We start from the raw sequence: 20,442 nt of genomic DNA on the forward strand, positions 1-20,442 counted from the left end.
GTAATCCCAGTATTTGTATTTAATGTAAAAAAATAAAAATGAACCAAAACAGTATGTAGTAAAAAAGGACGTCTACTTTATTTGTTTATTTTTGTTTACACTGGCAGGTGTCACTTATAACTTGATACTACAGGTACAGTAGTAGCAAAAAATCCTGTTTAGTTAGTTAAAGTAGCAAGTTTTGGTTGTCTGCAATTGAAATTACCAGAAAAATCTATTTATTTTTTATTATTAACACAGGAGTACTAAGTGAGAACAATGGATGCATGCAATTAACAGTGAGTAAAGATTTCCATTGTATTAGAAAATGTTAAAGTTATGAAAAATGAAAACTTGTCAAAGCTCCACCACAATTCAAATCAACACATAATGAAATCTTCTGACAGCTGCTATTAAAAAGAAATAAAAGGAGGCGGCATTTGGTACAGAAATGTGTATGAGCCTCTGCAGTGAATCATTTCAATGGAACAAAACAGACAATGTAAGCATGCATTTGAGTATAACTGCCCTCTACAATGAAGACTATATTGCTGACTGCTTAAGTCACTCAGAGGTCAATGTCAAAGTCCACAACACATTTAGCATGGACGATATATTTAACCTTGCAAATATGAAGTTGAAACGTCATATGCCATCTGAGATAATGGACTGACACTGCAGCTTAGTATACTTCTGATACAAGAGAGTTAACTTATCTTCTATGATACCCACGATTGGCCTGGAGAATCACAAAATCCAGTTGTGTACAGAGTATGATGCCAAAGTGTTAAGTCTTTATCATCTAATAAAACAGTCAAGCGACCTCAGTATGGCAGCCTTCTTAGGTTTTGTGCTTGTGAGTCATATTCAGAAACACTTGAATGTTAATGTACACACAGTGTGAAAAACCATTAATGTGGCTTGACTGCAAGACTCCAAATTGTGTGTTTGGACTTAATCAAGCTATGTTAATCTACAACTCTGTGCTGTTAAAAGCTATAAACAACACATATACATTGCTGTAGTTTCTTACAGGATGGGGTTGAACTTGAATATGGTCTCTTGTGCTGATGCTGAAGAGTCTTCTTGAAGAAATGTCTGTCTAAATTCCCTCAAAAACATTCCCTTCTTGAAACCCAAACCGGGGACACTGCCTGCATGCAGGGGCGTGAATAAGTTACATGGTCTGAAACTGGTCAACAACAAAACCAGAAGGGACTGTTTCTCTTCTTCGCACTGCAGCGGACCCTACGTACCAGGTGTCTAGTGAGCTCAGGCAGACACCTGCAAGGCTGGCCTTTGTCCTTCAGAGGCTGGTAGTTTGCTGACATGCGCTCGCAAGTTCCTGGGTGTAATAGAGGAAATTGGCTTGGTCGTGGGATCGGAGGACGCCCACTGAACCTCCAATTCTCGTGAACCATGTGGGGAATTGCTGCGGTAAGTAAACAAATTAGCTTGATCACGTCTGGTTGAGTCAGGTTATTTTTTTGTAGATGCAACAGAAACATTTAATGCATTTTGAATAAAATGTTTTCTGGCACACCAGGCATTAAACTTATGTAAAATATGCTTGCCTTCAGCTAGCAGTATATCTGGATATCCAACTAGCGAAGCTGAATGTAACTGAAATCAGAGCACACCAAGCTGCTGGCCAGCAAACATTTGGCAGATCAGATAATAAATGTCATCATCTCACTTACAAACCACAACCTTTAAAAGGATTGCTAACCGGGCCTTTCAAATATTCTGCTTGGCAGAATATTGTGGAAGATTTATTAGCTTGGCTTGTTTGTTGTTTTCTTACTTTAAGAGACACACAGATCAAGTACTGTACCACTCTGTATTTACTCAGGTACTTAAATAATACTTCCCGTACTGTGGGTATCAGAAAGAAGCAGACACATCAATAAATATGCATTAAATGTTAAAAAAAAAGTAAAAAAACACAAGCACTCACAGACCAGTGATAATGTTGCTAGTGTCAGGAAAGAATTTGCTTCTAAGGCCTTATTTGCATTCTTACTTTATCCAACGTATCTTTCAGTAAGTCTGTTGATATTAAAGAATGTATTACCACATGGGTTTTGGATACCTCTGACCACTGCAACCTGCACCAGAGTACTGCCTGCCAGACCACAGGCCAAACATAAGAGTGGGGCAAACACAGAGCTCTGTGTGAGGTATTTATTTACAACTTGCTGCTGGCCTGCACTGAGGAACAATTGTACAGCAGCGGCGCTGAGCTTCAATGAAGTGAGAGTCATCCTGTCACACTGCAAGAAGTACATTTTGAGAAGACGGAAGTAATTCTACACAACAAGGGTACAGTCTCCTCAGATCAGAGGCAGCTAGTGGGCTGAGCTTTGACAGTCACGCAACATCAGTGCCTAGCCTGTTGACAGAGACGTCATGAAATTCAACATGTCTGTAGGTACCTTCTAAGTAGGTAGGAGGAGAGCTCAGATGTTAAGAGGTCAGAGGTCTCACATACAGCTCAGAGAGCTGCACACACTAGAGGCTATGAAGCTTAAATCCTTGCCTTCCCTCACACATGTGATGCTAGTGAAATGAAAACACCGTAAGCATCCTCTGGTCAAAGCTTCTCAACACCATGAAGCTGATTGGACAGCGAGCGTGACGTTAAGGGTGTAAATGTAACAAGCCCCAGGAACCACTTCAAAAGATGGGGCTCGAGGAGCAGTCAGAGAGCAACTAGTACTTTAGACCGTCTTCCCTGTCACACGGCCTTCAAGCGCGTTCTGTTCTTCCACAGCGCTGTCTGACATCTTGAACTTCAAGTCAATCAGCATCAGAAGTTGTATCCATTCGTACATCCTTTGGTAATGCGCCCTCAGAAAACAGATTTTCTGACAAGTATAGAAAACACATCAATACCAAGGATGCACTTCCCCTATGTATATAAATAAATGAAATACACAGATCCTGATTACCTTAGGTAAAGAAGTCCAAGATTAATGCTACCCAGGGTCTGTAAATCGTAGAATCTACATTGCGTGGATGGCTAAAAGATGAAGAAAAACTATGAGTTTTTGTGTGTCTCCTTCCTTCATTTTCCACCGTACACTACAATATTAATTTGTCTTGTGGGCATTGTAAATCATTTCGGGAACAAAAATGGCAATATTCATTATAAGATGAAACACAAATAATGTGGTCTCCTAATTATGGACCCTTACAACTGCATTATAACGGGGGTATCACTGTACTTAATTGGTTAGTCACTTTTGTATTAACTGAATGTCACAACTATCCAGATATATGGACTACTCATTTTACAACCTGAAAACAGATGTGATAATACTGGCAAGACAGATAGTATGCAAACTGCACATCTTTGTATAATTACTAGAAATATGAAAAGAGGAGGGGGTAAATTATAACTTGGCCCCTTTAGTCAATATTTGAGAGGTCTCCAGTTCATCTCAATCACTGTCTTTATGTAATACATCTTCAGCAAGGAAGAACAAAAACCAAGATTGTATCCATAGTTTGACACCCTATCTATCATCAGATGTTTTGCATGAGTGTGTAGATCTGTATTGAAATCATAAGTAGAATGGAGATCAAACAGTAATATAGTTGTAGCAATACCCTAGTTTTCACATAACATGCGGTCCTGTATAGAGAGTCACAGTAGTTGCTTTGCCCATTTCAAACTTGGCAGAAGTTAAATAAGAGTGACTCTCAACTCTCAACAGTACTGTATAGTACAAATATTCAAATATTGGTCACAGCATTACCACATATGTATATATTTGTATGTGTGGAGTCACTTAATCTGCTTCTGCTTATGAAACATCTCACCAGCAAAGCTATTAAAACGCTGGCTCACAACTTGATCATTTGAATTAACTGCAGATCCTGTCTGACTGACTGAGCCAACATACTAACCTCTACATTACGTCCACTTCACAGCATTCAGAGGACGGCCCCAGGCTCAGCCAATAGAGATCATGTTAGGGCTGCACAGTGGCTGTACAGTCGCCTCCTGTCCACACTCACTATGATCTCCTGCTCCAGCATGCTTCTATCTCTGCTCAGTCAAGGCTCGTCTATTGTGTGTCCCACTTCCCCAAATTCCATCATTTTAGAGAGGCAGCCTATTGTGCGTTTTCCTCATTTGGTGATTAAATGCCCCCATCAATTCTTCAAGCAGGTGCACTTGAAGCGACCAGCCAGGCACTGAAAACACATTTGTTCATTCCTTGCTTGGTCGGCTCTGTGATTGATTGATTGATTGATTGAAGTGCTGTTAAATGAGCAGACAAACCAGTGAGTTGTATTCAGTTCTATGCAGCTCCTAAAAAAGTGAGATTGAATTTATTGAATTAATATGGAGAGCATGTTGGTTTAATAAAGTTAACAGGAGATTTCTTTGTTCACCCAAATATTGCTCATGTAGAGAAAGAAAAAGCACAGGAAACCTAAAATAAGTCAAAACATCAGACACACAAATACATAATGTCATTTTTTTATATATTAAAATGGTTTCCTACTGTTACTACCCTGTCTATATATTGTTTAATTTTATAAAACTGCATTTGATCTAAATAGACTACATTTTGAATTGTTTATTCTGGTTCTGCAGCTCTACCCAGGGCAGATGCTAAATTTCTTGATGTAGAGCACAGATTTTAAATGTCAGCACATTCAGATTTCTCTTGAGTAATGAAGTGAATATGCTTATGCTGAGAAGGTGAGCTCCGGTCAACTCAGGTTCTACCTGGTTATTGCTACAGAACCAATACGTATTACTATCCACCAAATAAGTTTTTATTTTAAAATGGAACTACAAAGATCAGGGAAGTGATATGTTAAAAAAAATATTACTGACGGGCACCTTTACTTCAGAAGATTGACTGATGCTTAGTTCAGCCTGTTTAGAAATATCAGGAAATGACACTAGTCAGCATTAAATGTAGACAGCATTTCCACATATCATCAGTATATGCAAAACCCTTAATTCCTACCAAACTTGATCAACTTAACACTATATAATAAATTAGGTGATGGCCCAGCTGTGCACAACAATATAAGACATACCAATATCCCATACCTTAGTGACTTGACTTTTACCTTGAAAGGTTATCCTAGTTCCACGCTGGGAGGCACAATGGTGTGACTGAAAGGTTAAAAAGAGTAAGTATTTTTCTTACTGTCCTGTTTTCTATGCTATTTCAACCATTCTGCATTGTTCTTATTATCATGGGTTCCAAACACAGCTGTCACAGACAATATAAACTTATCACACACACACACACACACACACACACACACACACACACACCACAGATCAGGTCAGGGTACTTGACACCATCCTTTAACAAAGATGCAGTGCTCTGCTTATTGCTTTTTGTAATAGTTACAACATCCTGTGGAACAAAATAGCTAATAGCTTAGAAGTTCTTGAGGGATATTGTTTCTGAATGACAGCACTTTACAGTACAGCATCAGTTCACAGCTTGGGAGCTACAGACCTCTTTAGTTCATGTTTATCAAGTACCAGATGTGTTCTGTTGGTTTCATGTCAGAGAACTGGTCGATCCACAGCATGGATTTTGCTCTGTGTTCCTTTCCATTAGGTGGCTGTGTGTGGGAGCACCATCTTCTATGAACAGCAGCCAGCATAAGAATTGCAATGTTTTAGTGGACTCAGTCAGTGTTTGGGTCTCAGTGTAGTATACAAAGCATCACATTATGGAATCCGTAATGGTCCACAAATGATTGTGTTTTATATAGAATACAGATCCTAAAAATTGTCCCAGAGAAACTAAAAAATAACTCACAGGGAGTCCTTTCTCTGAGAGTATGGTTTAATGGTAAGAACCACAGCTTTGTTAATATAAAGCAAGCTGGGTGGTAGCCCAGCTTGCTTTATAAGAAAATCTAAAAATATTTAAAACTTTGTTTGTTTTCGTGGACAAAAGTCCATGGGATGTAATTAAAAACACTTTACATTATTCACAGTATCTTTTATTTTCAAATCTGCCATCTAAATACTAACATGAAAAAGTGCACAGAAAATATTATAGGGATAACCACAGAGTGAGTGTACAGGGCAATAAAGTGACTCGTGAATAGATAACTGCTGAGACAATTAGGAGGAATCATGCTGCTGCTGAGTTTGCAACCTGTATGGTTATCAGTATTATACTGCTCGTTGTTCAATAGTTGATATTGGTGTTCATACTGGAACACAGACTGCTGGTTACATCTCTGTGTGGACTGCGCTGAGCAAGCTGCGTCACAAGTAATCAAATATTCCAGCGTTCTATTTTGCCATCGTGTTGCTTAAATGCTAAGGAAGCTGTGGGTTGGAGATAATCTTTAATTTAAACATGCCAAGGTTGTATCTAGTGCCTCAGCTGGTTATAAGCAGAGCACAGCAGTTGGATCATGACCACATAACTTCAGCTTCAATGGTGTCAATAGAAGACCAAAACTAAATATCACAGGAATAGGTACGCTTTACAATAATTAAACACAGAATTTACCAATAACTTACTCTGACCCACAACACGTTTGGATTTCAAAACACCAGCACTTTTACTATAAAAATACTGTTTTAGCAATGTAGCGTTTAATTACATGTGCATGATTACAACCATTTTCTCAATGCGCAAGTTCATCCCTAGATTCTGCTTCTTTGTGAATTTGTCTTGTTAGCTGAGCATTTTCAAGCCTAAAATGATAAAAAAATAAATAAATAAAAAGAGCCTTACAGTAAAAATGTTGTCATCTCACTCATAATTTCTTGGCTATTTCAATCTGTAGATTATCTCTCCCTTTCTCTTGCAGTTTCGACTTCCACCAAAGGCTCTTAACATCCAAATCTCAAAGGGCGGATGGCTCCTTAGTACTAAAAATTAAGAAAACAATTGCACTGTGCATAATTTTATATGTAATCTCTGAAGACTAAATAAGGGGGTTAAGTGCACCTAAGCTTTAATGATGTTATTACCAACATTCCTGGACTATGACAGGTTTCAGTCCTTTCACCATCTGCTTAGTCAGCACTCAACATCAGGTGTGATATAACCCTCCCTTTTCCCCCTCAGCACATCTTTCATTCTGGTTTCTTCTCTCCCTGTAGAGGTAGATGAGACTCCTGACACCTCATCAGCACAGTGACAAACTGAGAAGAAAAATACAGTTTATATATTTTCAGTTTTCACAGCACTCAACCACTGTCCCAGGCACCTGCCCATGTTTCTTTCTGGGTATTGTCAGAAATATAATTCGTTGTAACCCCAACTGCACATCAGTCTGTAGAACAGGCCTGCAAAAAAGTCAAGAGACACCCTGATATATCTACTTACAGTATATCTCTGACAAGAAGTACAGACTTAAGAAACAAACATTGATTAACTTGACTTAATTCTTTAGTTTTACCACTTAATGTATGACTGAGTATACTGTATGTTGGATGGGTGGGTCTGTTCAGACCTGCTATGCATACTGAACCAAAAAAACAGAGCCATCAAAGCGTCCCTAGCCTAAGCATAATGGGGAGTGGCATGGTTCTGATGAATCAGGAGTAGAGATGGTTCAGAATGTCAATCCCTCTCCCTCACAAGCTGTAGTGATGGGAAGATTGACAGAGTTTGTGGGCGTCATGTCAGCATGATTGCAAATCAATAACCCACCAGTTTTGCTTTGGATGTCATCGGAGTAGCGTCCGTGTGGTGTAGTGTTCTACTACAGAAATGTTTTCTTTTTTCAAAAGCCAACCTTTGCATTATGTAATAGGAGCTTTATGTTTCAATTATGAGTACTGAATTATACCCTAAATTAACCCCCACCCCCACAATCATCTGTATTGATTTGTGTATTATAAAACATAAAATCAACTGACCGAATGTAAACCCTGAGACTCCTTCCTGTATTTCACACTGACCTACCTTGGATTATGTTACTTATCATGTGATTTATTTCTTTATATCTGGAAACTTGCAGTTTGCCTGTATTCCTAGAAAGCTGTTTTGGTGTATTGCGTGTAGTAAAAGCCTACCTAATTAATATGAAAAAAAGAATACTGAATGAATTATATAAAACATGTATCCATGAAAACATTTCTGCATGCATTACTGAGGGGTTCAGAACAGAACTGTCTTTCCTTACAAAAAATAAAACAAAAAAATCTCACACAGAGATAAATGAATAGGGGGTTGGGTTGATTTAAAATGGTTCAATAGACTTCAATCAAGGGGTCACAATATATAAAGTATAGCATAAGTAATAGTTACCAGTACATCTTTCCCTCAAATTTTCTCAATGCGAGCTTCAGGGCCTACCATCACTCATCCAATGCACACTGCTCTTTCAATTAACTTAATACAATAGTAAGATAAATGGTCTGTAGCGTCAATGAATGGAATTGCTTACGGAGTCTAAGTCCAAGTGATTTCCACAGAAGGCTACAGACTCAGAGCTTCCTAGATGATCAAGAGAATAATAGAATACAGCGTGTAACCAGTATGTAGCCTATATCTAACAACTGTAGGTAAAGCAGAGGGGCGACTTTCTTCAGTAAGGGGTTTACAGCTAGAACATGTAAAAAGTGTATATGCCACAGGGACAGCCCAGACATCCACCATAACATTGTCAATCGATCCACCATGGGCAGCACTGGTTCAGTATGAGGAATCTGCAAACTGGTTATAGGTGACCAGTAATGACTGCCTCCAATTCCTAAACTGGAGGAAATCAGTAGCAAAGTCAGTTCTCCAGGAAAACTTCTAAACCTAGAGTCAATCCTTTTTGCAGTTCTGGATACAGAAACACCTGGTAACCATGCATTAAATGTGAAAGGAAGTACCTTTGTATGAATGTATATGCTTCAAATCAATGGAATCACCCTGAAAAGTATGTTAGAAATAGCACATTGCTGAAACATACAGTAAGCTAAGTTTTATACACGGCTCTATATTGCCAGTGTGCACCTGGCCTAGAGGAACCACCTTCAAGGTAAGATAGCATAGGTATTGGCTTCTATAACGACTTCACGTCGAAACATGACTTACTGAGCATTGTTCCTAATAAGATTATTAATAAATAAATGATTATAATATTAAATTATATCATTTAAAATCTCATCAAATAGAAATTGAATTGATTCAAAAGACAATTACTAATACAATACCTTCCACGTACGATAATGTGGACTTGCTTTTGAAGAAGGATATTTAAATAGAAAGAGGACAGAAGATAAATGTACCCACACAATGCAGTTGTCTCCATTAACCACAAACACACCTCCTATTAAAATAAAAGACAAACAAGAAAGCCAATGCACACCAGCATCTGTATGCAATAACTCTGGATTATTAACACTTTCTGTTGTATCAAAGCAATTGTATTTACTGGGTAGCGGAGTAAATGAACAGCACAATGTTAATGTAAAACAATAAAGACAATGTACTGTCCTTGGGATAGGAAGGCACAGCCACACATTACTGGCTGATGAAGATTAATGGTTGTAGTAAGGAACCCATTTTATTTAATTGTTATTGAACAGTGGTAGTTAAACACAAAGCCCTCTTATTAGTTTTGCTGCTGAACCACATACAAAATGATGCCCAGTTGCCCTTTCCAGTGCTTCTGCAGACTCTCTGCAATAATTTCTAGTTGATAATAAATTGACTCGATTCATATCAAAAATGATAGCAGAGCAAATTTTACAGGACGGGGCTAAATTCTGAAAGCTATTTCCTCCTATTCATCATTAGCACGATTTTTCCAGAAAGGAGAAACACACCAACTAAAGATACCAAACCAGAAATAAACAACCAAGACTTAATTCAGGGGCTTGATTGAAGTTCTTATTTGTTTTAGAGGTTTTTTTACTTGGTATTTTTTCTACCCATTCAACAAAAAAATTGCACTAATGACAGTAACGGAGTAAACAGCTTTGAGAATCTATAGCCCTAGATGACATAAAAAGAGCAACTTGGTGCGAGTATGAAATGTGACTCTTATTTGATTCCCTTTGTATGTTTTCTGTTTCAGCCATCACATCCTCATGACTTATTTAAAACTCAGGATGTTTAAAGCACCCCTGTGGCCTCAATAGAGCTCTCAAACACGTCTTCTCCCGAAGTACAGCTGGTACACAAGAGTGTAACCATTAACATGCCCCCCCTGCAATATGACCCCTAACTGCAGGTGTTGCAGTGTGACAGGGCAACAGTTACACTCTAGTGTACCAGCTGTACTTATGTTTGAGAGCTATAGACAGGCCACAGGGAGATTTAAACTTGAGATTTAAAAAGTCACTAGGATGTGATCACTGAAATAGAAATTGACAGCTGACAATATTCCCTTAACAGAAATATAAAAACATAGATAATGGCTTTTGATCTTAGATTTGAGTGTTTAATGGTTGGACAGTTTGCAGTATTTTTTTTTTATTTTAGTAGATGCCTTTATCCTTTATATGGGCTTTGAAGGGATACTATTATAACAAGTGCAATTTTACAGATTTGTATCACTCCTTGGGGTGCATCATAATCTGCTTCGTTAGCATTTTGTTCATAAAAGGAATATTTACACAGGAGTGCTCTTTGCCTAAATCCAATGCATGGCAAATATCAGGAAATTAATGCATAAATAATTCAAGACCGTTTTAGCATAATAGATATAATACAGACAAGTGCAAGCAGCAAGGCTGATATTGTTACCAGGTTGGCTAGATGACATAACACATACTGACATGGTAAAATAAAAAAGATTCATAATGCATTATTCCCATTAATACCGTTGTAGAGACTCATAGGTCAAATTTACTAGCCATTTGCTGGAAAATGTTTTTCTGAAAGAAATACTGCACAAACGTTTCATAACTAGTTCTAGCACTCCATTTTAATTATGGCTCTACTATCCATATTGCAGCTTTGAAAATGTACCGAAAACACCAGAACTGTGATAACCTTGTGCAGTGGTTATTATTATCATTATTATTTATTTTTTTGTATTGTCTTTTGTAGTTGAACATTAGTACCGTTATTTACATTAACGTTTTAACTTAAATCCACTACCACAGACAATTTTTTCCTTCCTATGTGCTAGAAATTGTAACTGAATCATTAAAATAACAATAATAATCTCAAACCAGATCACTAAGTAAAAATGTTCTAGACTATGCAGTTTCCTGAATGGACTTCTAAGCTTTGCTGTGTTGAGACAGGTGGCAGGCATTAAGGGTTGCTCTTGGCTGCTGAAGACATTACTTGCCGAGTTCTTCCTCATCTACCCTCATTCAGTCCAGTTGCTGAAGACATTACTTGCCGAGTTCTTCCTCATCTACCCTCATTCAGTCCAGTACTTTAGGTGTGCATTTTGCTTCTACTTCTGGCATCAGTCATTCATCTGGGACAAAACCCCCATGACCCTAACCGACATGAAAAGCTGGTATCCAAATAAAGCTCCCATTGAGGCAGAGTAGTTGAGCCATTACAATTTTTACATTGAGCTTTACGAGTCACACCTGAGTCTAATTAGGCCAGTCACAGTGGAAAAAAAAAACTCAGGTGTGCCTCATTAAAAGGTTATTACCCAGGCTTTTACCTCTCATTAGAGCACCTTTCTTACATGTCCCTTCAGGGTATATAGTTTATTACTTCACTTCCACTTTGGCTCTGGTAAAGTCCATTTATACAGCTACCACACTATAGATTCACTTCCTGTGCAGCAAATATTACATCAGATATAAAATGGTTTTATTAGAGCACTTTACAGTACCAGGGAATCCACCTGGGTTGTATCAATAACCTTTTTTATTAACCAAGGATAGGTTATTGATTCAATAAATGCTCTAATAATACAGTTGTGGCTTATTCCGGTACGGTATGGGTTGATCAGATCCACCCCTAAAAATAAATCAACTTATATTGGCTCTCTTTGCTTAGATAATTTTCATACATCAATACTTAGCTGCAACCACCCTATGTGATGCTTCCTATCATGCTGTGTCCTTTCCAAGGTAAAGCAGAGCTTTTTAAACAGAGACTGGACTGCTCTTTATATTGGAAGGTCATACTGTTTTCTAACCATGCAGATTTTCCACTTGGCCTCAACCATGACCTGAGACCTATACTGGCAGGAGGAGGGTGGTTTATTCAATCTAGGGCTTCCCTTTCAGAACACACTGCCAAACGAGTCAGATTCAACAACAATGTTACAGACTGCTCTGACTCTCACACAATCACAACTCTTTTTTTATTGTTTTATTTTATTTATTTCTTAGCAGACGCCCTTACCCAGGGCGACTAACAGTTGTACAAAAAAAATACATATCAAGAATTACAGTACAATTAAGAGCAAGATACAAAATACAATGACTTTGGTCCTTCAGTTTGAATTCTGATCACCGGTAGTAAACGGTGGCAGTTAAGGCCACTGAGCAAATTATCTCCCACACGCTACAGTGAATGCTGATCACTTTGTGTGTTTAGTTGAATTTAGTGCTTTAGTTGGAAGTGCAGCTGAAAAACAGAATGCTACACCTACCGTATATGTCAAATTCAGAAACCAACTTACGTGGAATGCTGCCATCTGCTACACTTGCACAGCTGGAGGTAACGAACTGACAACATGATGAGCACTAGTGATCAAACAAAGCAACATTCATTACCCTTGTGATCTTAAAGCTATTTCATGGAAGGGTGCAGACAGTTCTTAACAAGGTTCATAAGCAACCGGGAAATCCCAAACGGCAGGTCTAGGTTAATTAGGTCTTGACTTTGAGAAACATTCTATAAGTAGGCCTCCTGAAATACACCCCCAATCATAAATCAGCAGCCGTAACCTAATTTACCATAGTAGGGTCTTGTGTCTGGTGGACTCCTATTCTACTGCTTCACTCTTAAAGATACATCAAAGAGTTTGGGTAATGGAGCTTAATTAATTGTGTCTCAAAAAATGTGGATTTTGTTTATTCTATCAGTTGCTGCATGTTTTGTTTTCAAGGCCATAATAACAATTACAATCAAATGAATTGATCTGAGGAATGTGTCAAAATTAAACTAAATATATTCCCTCCTACTGTTTTCACAGTATAATGGAAATACAAATAAAGCTAGACTCTCTGGTTGCACAAACCCCCTATGTGTCTTCCAGTTACTGGTACAGCCTCAGGTTTACTTCTCCATCAATCCCCTTACCGTGATCTTCAATGTCAACTATGTACAGGACTGTGGAACCACTGTTTGAATGGTGTCACAATGGTATGCTGAATAAATGAGTGGGATCCTTGAACTTCTGACAAAGCTTTGGGATCAATCAGCTTCTAGGACCTGGACAAGCAAAATAGCTGATTTGAATTATTTTGCCGTTTTCCACAAAACTTATCACAGTCTGGCACAGACACCAAACTTCACTAAACATCGAGATACTGTTGTGGAACCAGTACTGTTACTCCATTGCCTTTCACTAAACCTTAATTCATCCAATACAAACAAACAAACAAACAAACAACAACAAAAGAGACCCAGTCTGTCGAGCAAGTCTGGCATTCTTTAAAAGCTTTTCAGCATTTTTGCAGAAAAAAACAAATGTCAAGGTTCATTTCAAATGCCAAAAATGCGCAGGACTTGAACAACCCAGTTTATGACTCTGTTCTGGTCTCCAAAGAATACACAACCTAGAACAACAAAAGCATTTTTAACTATATAACTTTTCACAAAACTTCAAGGGAAGTTATGCCTCGTATCTGTATTTAAAGGGTAAGAGATGGGATCAAATATGTGGGTCATGATTTTACTCAACGTTTAAAATGAAGAATTAACCTACAGCCTTATTATAGATCAGTATTTACACAGACAAAACATAGTACAGTTACCCAGAGTAAATACAACACAGAGACCTCTGGGTAAAAAAAAATATTAAATATATACACGTTTTTAGAAAGAAAGAAAAAGAAAGAAAAACCACTATTAAGCATAGAAGAGTTCAAGATTTTTAGAAATTGTCTCATATTTCCCCCAGATATCCCTATTTTGGAGGCTTGGACGGTGTACAGTAATTACAGAGCTGATGCTTAGAATGATTTCTTGCTTTTGAGGTGATATTAAAAGGAGGGAGTAGGTCTTTCAAATCATATTATTGGGAGTGGCATCCATGCCATGCCAAGCTCTTAAGATCATTGTGCTAATTACCCAGGAGGAAAGTTTTCAAAAGATACAAAAGACAAAAACAAAGTAAGCTGGTTCCAATCATCTCCAGTCACAGAGTTCCTCTGAGAATAAACAGACAGGGGGGAATCACAAGGACAGCTTCCAGCAAGCAAGACTGCCTAACATTCTAACATCTGCTCATTGAAGAACAGCGTTCATTGAATAAAGCTACTTACATTCCACATTCTGAATTGTTCAAATTAAAAATGTTACCAATATTTGTGTTACTAAATTGTATTTATACAAAACCTGGCTCATACAGTAAAAGGCAATTTTCATAAAACGGTTATATCTTAAACTAAAAGCATACTTATGTGATTTTTTTTTTCTTCTCTCGTTCGGGCATTTACAGTACATTTGATTAGATTGTGGATCAGAAATGGGTCATTCTCTAAAATGTCTGTCCAAAATATTTTACTTTTTAATAAATGTATAGAATTTTTTCACTTTAAAACGTTCCTTCTAGTTCTGAATGAGTCACAGTATAAAACATAAATTAGTGGCAGAGACTGACCCAAGTATTAACTGTAATGGTTTGCGATTTAGTGAAATTCACTATTGTTTCATGTTGTATTTGTTTTATATGACTCACCACTCAACATGTCAGATGGGAGAAAAGTAATATTCTACATCATTAGAAGCAGCTCTACTAATATAATTAACATTAACACAGTGATGCAACAACAGTATTTTACTCAGCTAACTGTTTCAGACCCCTACAGATACACCTGTTTATATTCTGCCCTTCTGTGCTTTTTGGGGCTTCTGGGCACTAAAAAGTCCTGCCACACCTGGTGCAAGGTATATAAAAACAATGCTCCTAGCACGTGGAAAGGCTGGTTGTGTATACGCTGGTCCCAGCAGGGCAGAACACGTTTGGCAAAGCACAGTAGCTAGACCGTCTTTGTTTAAAACTAGGTTGCAGGCATTTTTAAAAGACATGTAAACTACGTACATTAGCACAAACATACTGTACATGAGTATTCACACGTTCTGACGTGCCACACCGTCGTTACTTTTCAACGCACAGTGCATTTCATGTGAATAGAAACCTCAACAGGAGCACTGAAGTCTTAATGAAATACTGTTGCGTTTACTGTTTAAAGTTCCTGTCATGTGCTGTATAATGTGCTGCCTTTTTACATCACCGTCGTTTGTTCTGCGCCTTATGTATCAGATAACGAACACGTATTGCAAATTAAAGGTGTACTACTATGAGAAACAACGCATTTGTAGCAAATGCCACCTCAAAGTCGAAACTAAGTCACGCTTTCTGGAAACCCGAATTCACACAGCCAAAAGTATATAGCTGCGTTCCATTATGTTCATTGTCTGTCCTGAATATTACATAAAGAGGGGAATCGTTTTAAAACTGGAACAGTCAGTTCCAGTTGCATACAAAATCAAGAATCCAGAGAATACAACTACAAACTACAGTAGCTTATCAAAAGAAAACACCCCTGCGTAGACCTATATACCGCTATCCTTCCAAAACAAAAGCAGCGCACCTTATCCTTACACATGTTTGCGGTGTTTTTTTTTTTTGTTTTTTTCGTCTAAATAATTAAAATGACAAAGTTGGTTGGTGTGCTTTGACAGGTAACATCGTTATAATCTATTTGTCCACACTGTTAATTTTGCACATTAGATCGTTATCTATGAAGGTGCCTTCAACCTGACATCCTAAAACATAACATCAACTCCTACGTTTGTTGGAGAGCCTAATGTGATTTATGCTTAAATACTTTTTACAAAAACAAAACCAGCACATAACCTGCACCATGCAAATTAACACCGGCACGTATTGAATTAGGAAGATCTGAATGCACCTGTTCTGGGTCCGCACTGATTCAAACAGCTGACTCTATTAAATAAGTAATATTTACAAGTTACCGATCGCTATAATAAAATAAACATTGTATCTTACCAACGTATATTCAGTCATTACTCCCCATCTCCATGTTTTCCTCTGGCTGCTAAGTGAATACCCGATTCAGCCAAGCATCTCCGTCTCTTGCTCTATCTTTTTTTGCTCTCCCTCTCTCTCATCCTGTCATTCTCCGCTGCAGCACAAACTCACTCCTCCTCCTCCTATCTCTTCCACACCATGACGTCAAGCTCCCATAACACCCGCCCCCATACACTATCTCATTGGTGTTCTGTTCACCCGTCGTGTCGGTTGTGAAAAAAACGTACGCTGCTGTTTGTCTGACTTAACGTCTGTTACCTTCGAGGGTTTTTTCTTTCTTTTTGCAAGACGGTGGGGGTCAAAATGGCGTACCGAGCCACTGCATTCGAGGCTGTTTTAATGCACAGCTGGTTGAGGCCAGCGGGTGGCGCCCGGTCCTTCAATACAGAAAAGTGGAAGGACAGGCACTGCTCCACTATTTTCCACCGAGTCTGTGTTAGCTAACAAAGGCAGATGGTAAGCAATGTTTTGCCTGCTAGGAAAATAAATAACACTCTTGTGCAATATCGGGATAACAGATTTTGTTTTACCACTGTATACATTCTTTGATCCAGCCTAGGGTACTGAACATTCCAGCAATAATAGTCAGCTGGTGCCCAGCAAGAGTTAATTGGAAAATAATTGTACTGGTTTCTTACTGTGTACCCAGATTATATAGAAGGCGGATATATACCCTAGCACAGCAATGTAAAGCATTGCATTCAGTTATAAAACAGTAAGATAGTGGTCATATCAGAGAATGGGATCATTTAAAAGGGTACTAGTCACTTTACCCCCTAAGGAAAAAGCAGGAACAAATAACAGTAACAGTTTATTGCAACCACAATTCAGATGGAAAGGAGTGAGCATGGCCTTAACGATTAGAGAGTGCCTGCAAACACACTTAGAGAATCAATACATTCTACAAATACTGAACCTTTAAACACACGCTTGAAGACATGGGCAAATGGCTCAAATACCTTATTGTAGATATAGAGAAAAACTAGACCCTACCTTTAACATTTTTTTTGCTAGCAACCTTTTAGCCTGTGAATAGGGCAGGGATGAATTGGCTACTATCCATGTAAAACAAAATACAATTCTACGACAAGAAAGGGCAAACAAATTATTCCATAGAGCTATTTGATTTAGTTGGCCGTAAATCTATTATTTACAAGTCATTCAGCCCCACCAAGAACGAGGATTTATGGAAATACGGTCTTTAGAAAAGTCCCTTGAACTGCCATAACTCTGTTGACAAAATAAAGCCTAGCTTTAACTTGCAGTCACTCTTACAAAGCGTCAGTTGCAATGCAGTGGCTCTGTGCTTATACTAGCTTGGCTAAGGGCAGCTACAATTGCATACAACACTGTTAGAACGGGACAACAGTGTTAACATTTTCATATAAAGTGGATTGTAGTGGTGCTTTAGGCCTATCCCTTGGTAGCCTTCCCTACAGAGATTATTAGAAAGTCTTGCCTCTTGGATTCTCCCACTCGTTCTCTCTGTAAGCTGCATAAAGAATTCATACTGGTTTAGCCACACTTTGTGATACCAGTTTAAAAATGGCATGTTTAGCATGAAACGGAACACAGCACTCTCCCGTTTAACCAGTGAATATAATCCAGCACAACCCTTTATTTAAAGATCTTGATCTTGCGCGTGGGAGTTTTGCTTTGGCCTTTGAGATTGGAGGGCTCACGATGACCTTGAGTCCTCCTGGTCAATAAGTGGGTTTCAGCGGAGAGGAGACATTCAAAATGGACATTTGCAAATGGGTTGAAAAAATAAATAGAAATAAGTGGCTGTTCAGAGCAGCCTAGTTGAAGGTACAGAGGCAGTGTGGGCAGAGCTTTGGAAGCTGGAAGGAGAGTTCTGATGATCTGCTGCTGGAAGCCCCCATGTGAATAGCAAGCAGAGGAGAAAGAGCTAGCAGCAGAAATTGCCAAGTAAATTATGTAACGCTTTTCTGTCAGTTAGTAGCTTCCTGCTGATGCTTGTTCCTGGAATAAATTATTAAAAAGTATAGTGCTGTAAGTGCAGTAGATTTACTGTAAGGATGCTGGTTTACAGCATATGTTAAACATATACAAATCATATTATAACATTTCTAGGTCTATGGTAGCTTTATTACATAGGAGGCTGTGTGGTCCAGTGGTTAAAGAAAAAGGGCTTGTAACCAGGAGGTCCCCGGTTCAAATCCCACCTCAATCACTTAACCTCCTTGTGCTCCGTCTTTCGGGTGAGACGTAGTTGTAAGTGACTCTGCAGCTGATGCATAGTTCACACACCCTAGTCTCTGTAAGTCGCCTTGGATAAGGGCGTCTGCTAAATAAACTAATAATAATTACATTTTTTAATAGCAAAGAAAGGCTGTTGTTCTGTATTGGACTGAAATCTACTGTGAACTTTGGAAGCTGAAGCTCTGCTCCTAACAGCTGCTAAGTCTTTTCTGGGGCAAACCAAACTTCCCATTGCAGGTTGTTGTCTAGCATATGATCATAGCAAAATTACACATTCTGTGTAGCTTCTTAGACTGCCAAACATGTTACAAGAAGAGAGAGAAATTATTAGAGTTTAATGAAGCACCTTCAAAGTGTTTTTAAAACAATGCTTTTTTTCTGGAAGGATAAAACGATACAAAATAAATAATAAACAAGGCAGTTTTCTTTCAGAACGAATAGTAAGTAGCTACATTGGTGTTCTTTAAGACGAAACAACATTGGTACGGTAAGCCATTGAGTTTTCTGGTATTGTCTCCCTGGAGAGATCGGACTTCCAATAGTTGTAACGAGTTGCACAGTGCACCTTAAAATGTATCTTAGTCCAACAATAATTAACCCAGGTATGGTTTAATTAAAGGTAAAATAAAGAGACTGCTAAATTCTGTTGTGGTTTTGGGGTATAGACTATGGCCCACTGGGGGCTAAACTCAGACCACCAAACTTCATTCACCCCCAGAGCCGGTTTTATGCCTCCAGAGTGTGAAATGCATGATAAACTAATGGATTAGCCTGCTGCACCGCCTAGCCACCAGAGATTGTATTTGCATAACAAAGTAATCAGTCAAGTGAATGTGCACAGCCCATTTACACAACTGCGTTACAGATTTTAGGTGTCTTTATCAGATGCATTTTATATTTTTGGACCATATATGTTGTAATTATAATATAGAAATTATATAAAAAAAAACTAAATAATAATAATAAATAAGTCTTGGTGGTTAATATTCTGCAATTTCAAGGACATCTTTGGAAATTACGTATTGCCCTTATCCTGGTGTGAAATATTGTACTATTATTATTATTTGTTTATTTAGCAGACGCCTGCATCAGCTGCAGAATCACTTACAATTACGTCTCACCCGAAAGACGGAGCACAAGGAGGTTAAGTGATTTGCTCAGGGTCACACAATGAGTCAGTGGCAGAGGTGGGATTTAAACCGGGGACCTCCTGGCTACAAGCCCTTTTCTTTAACCACTGGACCACACAGCCTCCTAACTAAATAACTAAATAAACAGCCATTGTAACTAAATACACAAGAATTACCCTAATGGAAGGGCAGCTATATTGAATCAGTGTAATCCTTACCCCCTTCTGCTCATTGTTTTCTCTTATTGTCTAAAAGGCAGGGTAGTCCTATGAAATTTAAATCACATCTCACTCACACTGCAAGACTTTTGCTGGCACTAAATTCCTAATCTAAACGCGCTCTGTGTGCTAAGGGTGAAGTAAGGCAATGCAATCTACTGGTTGGGTATTGTGCTTGTGAATGAGAGGCAGTGGCCACCTTCTATCTTATCATCCCAAAATGTCAATACAGAGGGCCTTTAAAAGCATAGGTTCTACTTGTTTGCCTTGAAAATGCAGCACAGATCACTTTGATGTTAACGTTTAAGGTGAAAGACAATGTTTGTTACATTGTTGAGCAGGTGGAAATGGAGCAAAACACAAGAGAGAGAGAGAAGCAGTGGCTTCACTAGAAACAGTAACTGAGCCGGCCTGCCCAGTGAACAAAACAGTAAACTAATCTAGTATACTGATATGAATAGATATTTCAATACTATGATATCCATCACTTTTCATATTTATTGTTCATTTAAATTTGGTTATAAGGGGTAAAATGTATCTTCTTAAAATGTAGTTAACAGCATCCACCACTAGAGGTCCTTAAATTCACATCCGCATTCTGTACACCTGTGAAAAGTTTCCATTTTTTCACGGTTTACCATCTATGTAATTAACGCCTGTAATGCATTTCCTCCAATACTATATCTGTGTTGTGGAATTCCTTCTGAAATTAGAGGGATTAATGGACCTCT

At 38.3% G+C, this 20,442-nt stretch overlaps 1 protein-coding gene across 7 annotated transcripts in view; it reads right to left on the reverse strand.

Annotated features, from left to right (window-relative positions):
• LOC117428462 (OTU domain-containing protein 7A) overlaps positions 1–20,442 on the reverse strand; it is a 108,448-nt gene that overhangs the window by 86,300 nt on the left and 1,706 nt on the right. For 6 of the 7 annotated variants that reach the window (XM_058998612.1, XM_058998609.1, XM_058998607.1 and 3 more), the window contains exon 1: positions 16,099–16,354. The exons of the other annotated variant lie outside the window; for it this stretch is intronic. The gene's annotated coding sequence lies outside the window, so the exon portion shown is untranslated. Of the gene's footprint in view, positions 1–16,098; positions 16,355–20,442 lie in introns of those variants that run through there. 7 annotated transcript variants of the gene reach the window in all.

This window comes from Acipenser ruthenus, chromosome 24, assembly GCF_902713425.1.
Source record: "Acipenser ruthenus chromosome 24, fAciRut3.2 maternal haplotype, whole genome shotgun sequence".
NCBI classification, from domain to species: domain Eukaryota; kingdom Metazoa; phylum Chordata; class Actinopteri; order Acipenseriformes; family Acipenseridae; genus Acipenser; species Acipenser ruthenus.